General features: G+C 31.2%; 1 long non-coding RNA gene across 1 annotated transcript in view; it reads left to right on the plus strand.

The window, feature by feature from the left end:
• LOC115033893 overlaps positions 1 to 7,256 on the plus strand; it is a 57,511-nt gene extending 50,255 nt beyond the window's left edge. The window contains exons 2-3 of the long non-coding RNA XR_003839228.1: positions 6,715 to 6,863; positions 6,940 to 7,256. This is a non-coding gene — a long non-coding RNA (uncharacterized LOC115033893). The remainder of the gene's footprint in view (positions 1 to 6,714; positions 6,864 to 6,939) is intronic.
• Positions 7,257 to 7,598: the final 342 nt, after the last annotated feature.

Genomic DNA, 7,598 nt, shown 5'->3' on the forward strand with positions numbered 1-7,598 from the left:
AAAACTTAAATTAAAATATTATACATCTTGGAAATCAGATTTTCGTTCGGCGAGGCTGAAATCATCTAACGGTCGAGGCCCTTATATTATACACAGATGGGATTTTCATCGCATAAATATCACACGTTATATTATATTACCTGTGTTACTTAATTAATAACAAACTTTTTAGATTACGTGTTATTACTTATTGTGTTAACTATAATTATTATAACTAACGCGCAAACCTTGTGAATTTTCGGTCCATCTAATACAATTGTATAGCTTATACAGTGAATTCTTCGGGTAAATTGTTTCATTATTATAATATTATTATGAACACATCACTGTCGTATCGAAAACGATTATTAATGAGGTATAAACGCGCATTTGACGTAACATCGTCTTACTGCGAGATATTATAAAGTAATGAGTAGTTTCGTGTAATTTCGAGAGATTTTTTTTCCTACGCCACTTGATACTTTGGATGCCTCTACCTATATAGTCTGTACATAATAATAATATCGCGTCCAGCCCGCGAAATCGGATAAAATAATAAAAACAATAAAAGTGTGTGAACGCGGCGATACACGCATCGTAACATTGTATTATTATTATTATTGTTCGTATACATATTCCGTTTGCGGTCGAACGGACATACCGCAAGCACATAATAATATATAATAATAAAATATTATTTGCATAACATGACCGCTTCCGGCAATGCGGATTGACACCGATTAACAATAGCGCGCGTATATAGAGTCTTCCGCGGCGACGAATGAAAACAAAACAATATAATATTTTATCGTAAGATTTTTGACTTTCGGTCGCCGGTGGTCTCGATTCGACATGCGTCTGTGTGTACGAAAAACAATGTAAAGTTATTATTAATTATCTTATTGTTTGGGTGTCGCCACCAAGAATCGCGATCGGCGATCGCATAATATATTATAATATTTAATGTATACGAGCACGGTCAGCGATCATTTCGAGGGATGACCGGGAGGGTGGCCATGTGATGTGATAATATCCACGATCTCCCCACACTGACCATAAAAAAAAAAAAAAAAAAACATTAGAATATAATAACATTAATAGGTAAAAAACATTTTTTTTTATAAATATCGTCATGTCCCTCCATCATCGGATCGAGTCTAAATTAAAAGCAAAGGGTGTTATATTTTACCCATACGTTTTTTAATTTAAATGTTTAATCGGATCTATTTTATGCTATTTCAGAAATAACCTTCCCAATATGTCATAAAAAATCTCTCTCAAACCTACCGCGAACATTAAAGTAGGTATACCTACTTGACCGAAAGATTTAGGTACCTGGTGTTATTATTATTAGGTATGATTACAATTAAGAATTTAGATGTCGTAAAAAGTCTCAAAATTATAGAAATAAATGCATTAAAACATTTAAAACGTATTTTATATGATTATTAATAGTAATTATTAATAATACTATTAATAATAATAATTATAGGTATTTTTTATACAATTGGGAAAAATATATCACAGTTCAATCTCGAATCATCTAAATAAAAGTAAAAAAAATAAAATAACTAGCCTAACCGTATTGATTAAAATATAGGTACCTATATAATATAAGTACCTATGTATAACGAATAGTCCATAACGTTAAATTGTCCATCCAACTGATCCAAAATGAATCGAATAAAAAATGTGTACCTATTTAATGTAGCTTGAAACGCGTTTTGGTCTCACGTTCAGGTTCGAGCGTTTAATCGTTATCTCACCTTTCCTGTATAATTTATATCTTATAAACCAAACTCTAATCATAATAATTTCACAAATCACAGCAGTGGTGCCCTACTATAGCTAAATTATATTTTCTTTAGCTCATAATTTTCAATAAAACCCGTCCTATATATAGGACGACCTCTGTCCAGGATAATTTAAGATAGGCGATAAGTTTATGATACGTTTACCCTACCTACTCAGTACTCTGCATAATATATTAATATAACGCGTCTTTTGCAACAGAAGCCCGACACCAGTCAATGAAAACTTGCACCCGCCAAAATACGAAACCACCTGCAGTGAGCCAGTGAACAACGCGGGACGAGATTTCGAGGTTGACCAAATTATTTAGGAAAACCAAAAAAAAAATAAAGTGCCACTATTAAAGTTTGTAACGATACTAAAGTCGTGATGTTTTTTTCTACCTTATACTAAATCCCGCAAGGCCCAACATGTTTTCCCGCGTGACACCAATGTATTAGGTAGATATGAGTACCTACCTAATATATAGATAAGTACATAAATATTTTATATTCTTGTACACAAGTATCGTACATAATACGGTATGTTATGCGACTCGGGAAGACGGTCCCACACGTCATACACGCCCATTATAATATGTATAGCCTATGTATAGGTACTCGTATTGTCATTGTCTCGCGAGCAGGTCCCTATTGTTGTGTCGAGCGCGATACAAGTCGATTACCGCTCGTTGAACACATCGAAATGGAAAACGTAAATATAATAATAAAATTATTTTAATCGTCGGTCGTCGTCGGAGTGAAAACTCGCCGCACACACGATATATTATATTATTATACATAGGTACCTAAGTTAAGAAGACTGCATCGCACACGTCCGTCTTATTTCTGCAGTGAAAGTCTATTATTCCAGTACATGATATATTATATTATGGAGGACCACCCCCACTTTTGCAGCACCTCAAACACCAACGCCGAGGAAACATGCGTTTGACGTATTTTTATCGGCCCACTGGTATACCTTATACTTACCACTGTACTAGAACTTGCAACTTACAAATTACAAGTCTCCTAAATCTATTTTATTACCTAGTTGTCGTATATTATAAAGATCATAAATTATATAATATCTCGAACTATAGTCGAACTATGTCGGTGGCAATTCCGAGGTGCTTTTCCAAATCTGCGTTTCTTGTCATTGTATTAACCTTGTAATATTAATCATTATACTTTTATATGTTTTAGATTCTGAGTGGAACGATGAATGTATTGATTTTACAATGATGTGTGTTTTTTTTTTATTGTTTTTTTTTTTTTTTGTGTCTGTCATCACGGTTTGAGGCAATAAAACTGCTTCGATTTTCTTCAACAGTACCTTGTTTGATGGAAAAGTGAATCTAGTTGGTACATTCGGGAGGTAAAAATCACGAAATTTAGCAAATTATTTTGAGTTAAGAATTCAAAAAAATTTTTCTTTTTAAATCTAAGATTTGAAAATGTATTACAAGATTCCACATAATATTGTCTACCTTTATCAAAAAAAAAATGTCTACAAGAAAGTCAAATTAAATTTTTATGAGCGTTTGAAATTCATATTTTTACATTATTTGATGTTCGCTCGATTTCTCATGTGACGATTTTCTTATTTTATTTTAATTAAAAAACGAATGGTTGTAGATACTTAAAAATTTCACTAAATGTTTATATTAGCATTTTCTATATACGATAAAATTTTGAAAATAATTTGACTCTTTTTGAGCTGTTTACGGACATGGTCAGTTTTCAGTTTTTTTAGTTTTTTTTTCTATAAATATCAATTTAATTTTATCTGTTGGGCCAAAAAGTATAAAAATTTAATACAAGGCTCCTGATATATTGTTACAATAGCAGTTGAAAAATATCAAAAATACATACGCACAATTTTTTTTTATAATCATTTAAAGATCGAATTTTAACAAAATGTATCAAATTTTAATTTAAATAATTATTTTTGTAGTAAAAAATTTATAAAATATTCAACTTTTGTATCTAAGAATTGAAAATTTAGGACAAGATTCCACGTAAGTAATTTATTCTGTTACCAAAAACTCCAAAAAATACATTTACACAGTTGATTTTTATAGTCATTTTAAGTTCAAATTTGGACGAAATTACATATTAAAAACCTGGAATAACTATTTTAGTTATTTTGTTGTGATTGTATAATATTATTCGTGGGTATACTTGAAACTTCTAAAGTATACTGTTATGATAGTATCATGGTTTGTTTTTGATGTATAACGCGTTATAAGTACTAATAGATATGTGATATGATTAATTTGGAATTTATTATAGATACCTATTATTGGTCAATTTTTTTTTAATACCATATAATATAATAGTATGTCTTATACCTAAACTGACATACCGTCTACGCTCAGAATCGTTTATATACCATCCTGCATTATACAGTAACCCACTCGTAATCCACTGTACAGCAGAGCGACATCCACTTACCCACCTTTTTTAATTTCAATTGCTGTTTCATTATAAATAAATGTCAATAAAACCGATTAATATCAACTGAACGGATTTTTTATTATATTTTCACTCTCCACAATAAGAATACCTACCTAAAAAAAAATTATCGTGAGTATACATGTTGACATGGTGTAACAGAAAGACCTGACTGATAAAATAACTTTTGTTCTAATCAATATTTTGTTTCTTGTCAGGTCTGTCTGTTACCCAAAATATATACTCAAGTGTTATAACTTATAATTTATAACTAAAGCTTTTACATGGAAAATACTGTGGTTAAAATAACAATTTAAGCAGTTATCTAACACCGACGTTTTTTTGGTGTGAAATGATAACAGCTACTCACCAATCACCATAGGTAAAAATATCATATGTATTCAGTTGATGCAATATGGTTATCATAACTATGTAATATAGTTACCAAAACTTTAATTATGACCAATATTAAACTTAACAATGATCATAGGTGCTCATAGGCGCAAATATTGTTTGAGATTAGGGGGGCTAATAGGGCTAATAGGGCCTTACTTTGATAATATTGAATAAGCTTAAAACAAAACGTAAGAAATGTTTGGGAGAACTATGGACATTTTTGGCCCCTAAAGCCCCCCCCCTATTTGCACCTATGTAGGTGCTACTAAGTCACTTTATAAAATATGGGTAGTGGTAGTGAAATAGTTATTTAAACTTGCCAAAGATGAAAGTAAAACTATTACCATAATATAATATTATTAATTCATACCGGCTTCCATAGTATAATCAATTAAACATAGGTGCGTAGTGCGTACAGCAATAAATAAGTTTGATTGGTTTGACCTTATTATTACATTGAAAATATTAATTTTTACTTACAATTTTAGTATATTTTTATGATATTATATAATTTTAATTTTAATTCAAATTTAACAGATCCATTATACTTACCCACTCGACACCTATAATTGTACAGCAGAGGGTACCCCGTTTCTCCACATTTGTCGCTCTTATATTAACCTTGTCTTCAAAATGTTATTATTTTAATTATCAACGGTGTGCGAAGACTATATAGATACTATTCTGGACTCTGAGTCAACTGACTAAAGACTTCTTTAACTATTTTTACGAATTATTAATTTTTTTAACGTTTTAGATTGAGTTTTGTCTTGAATGGGGGAGGCGATTTCCCTTAGTTCCAGTTTCTGAAATTAATGTATTACTCCCCCAGATACGACCATTTTACTAGTAGTTGTAGTACTATACTAATTATTTATTGTACACCCCGTGCGCACGCCTATGGGTGTAACTATAATCTATTGGCTATTCAATATTTGTACATCAGCCGTTTTATATGATTAAAATTGAGATACTATTTTATATATGGTTGAAATTACTATATAATAAGTTTTTGCAACTATAATTTTTTAACTAACTATATTAATACTCTGAACTCTCAACAAAACTCGTTGTTTGACACGACTAAATAAATCGTTATGCCAGCTAAAAATGATCCAACTTTTTAGCCTATAACCAGTTTTTTTTTCGTGAATGATAATTTTTTAGATAAAAAAAAAGAAGAATCGATCGAGGAAACGAATGCGCCTTAGAAATGCGTCAAAGAAATCACCTTGTACCTACTTTCGACATTCGTATATTGCATGCATATACCTATGCGCTGTGTTGTTAATTATTATTGTTGTTGAGGTGGTCTAACTCGTCATTATGTCATTGTCGATGTTTTCATCGCGAGTGCGGTGATAGGTATAGATAATATACTATAATACATGTTATAATATTATATTATGATGGTGTAGGTACGGAAAGAGAAAATCTATAGTTATGGTCTTCCTTGGCTTTCGGCTGACTTCTGAGATTTATTATATTATATAGGTATAATGTATTTAGGTGTAAGAGCTATATAGGTATTATACTCAGGTATACCGTGGTAACTGCTAGTTGCTACCTATATATGCAGTAATACCAGGCGAATCGTTTAGGACCTGGGACTTGGATAATATACAAAAGGCAAACTTGATCGGGCTGCTATACTTTAGGTAGATACGTCTATCTAATGCCTATCCAGGTGCAGTGTGCGCCGAAATTTATGACAACGATATTTTGTTATATGCCATCTGTGAATTATAATATTATACCATTTACCATATAGTAGGTACCTATAATATTATATAATAATAAGTTAAAGTATTAAGTATTGTATTACGAGTTTACGCCCAAACGCGATATGTACCACCTATATAAAATATGTATACGTATGTCATGTGTGTGCGAGAGTGCGTGTATTGTGTCGAGTAACGGGTAAAGACAAAGTGAAATTTTTGTGTAATTTCCCATTTGACTATATGTCTGTATATACATATATTTCGATTACCTGATACCTGTTGCATATACAATAATAATAATATTTATCGTGTGTGCGCGGATAATTCGAGTTAACTTGTACAATATAATTATAATTTCTATGTTACAGTACATACTGCAGAGGGGACATCATGGGATTTCTTCAAACAAAATTAATGTTTGTATATTGGAGCAAAAACGGCTAACACTTACAGATTCGGTTCAACAGCTGGCAGACGGCAGCCATCACGACTGTACAACATAACGACGAGGGCTATAGTATGTAATTGTCTTTTATTGCTTATTGTGTATTATTATTATTATTATTATTATTATAACTATCATCATGATTCAGAGCCGCAGAGGTAGGTTGGTTGCCTATATGTTATGGAAACCTGTCCAAAACGAAATTGTTTCCCGCTGCCGATTCCTGTATGCAGTCTGCTTGTCGTGCTGTTTATGTAGAAACTACAAAGTAAAATTAATGTTTTATTATGTTTTATAATTCACTTTACTCATTACAGAACACCAGTTTTGGTGTAGAAATAATAAATTACAAATTTTTAAGCACAATTATTATTAGTAATTGCTGCATATAGCCCTCCACGTGTATTAACTATATCATAATATGTGTCCCTACCTACCTGTACTAATAATAATTAGCGTCATGTATACAGTAGACACACGATTAATACAGTATATATTAAGATGATCAATTTTACACGTCTTGAAAATGCAAAACGCGAAATCGCAACACAAATTACCGCGTATATTTCTTAATGCGTGAACGCGGATGTGAGAATTAAATTTTCGTAAGATCGAATACCTAGTGAAAAAAAAATTATCATAATTTTGATGACACGATAGATTATTATTATTAACTGTATATCATAGGACATAGGCGATAGGCGTGGTATAATAACTGCGCTAAATGGGAAAAAATAATTGTTGTTATTATTATAACAAGTATCGATTGATACAAAATAATAAATATTATAATCCTAAAATTGATAA

Source organism: Acyrthosiphon pisum, chromosome A1 (assembly GCF_005508785.2).
Source record: "Acyrthosiphon pisum isolate AL4f chromosome A1, pea_aphid_22Mar2018_4r6ur, whole genome shotgun sequence".
Lineage (NCBI taxonomy): Eukaryota > Metazoa > Arthropoda > Insecta > Hemiptera > Aphididae > Acyrthosiphon > Acyrthosiphon pisum.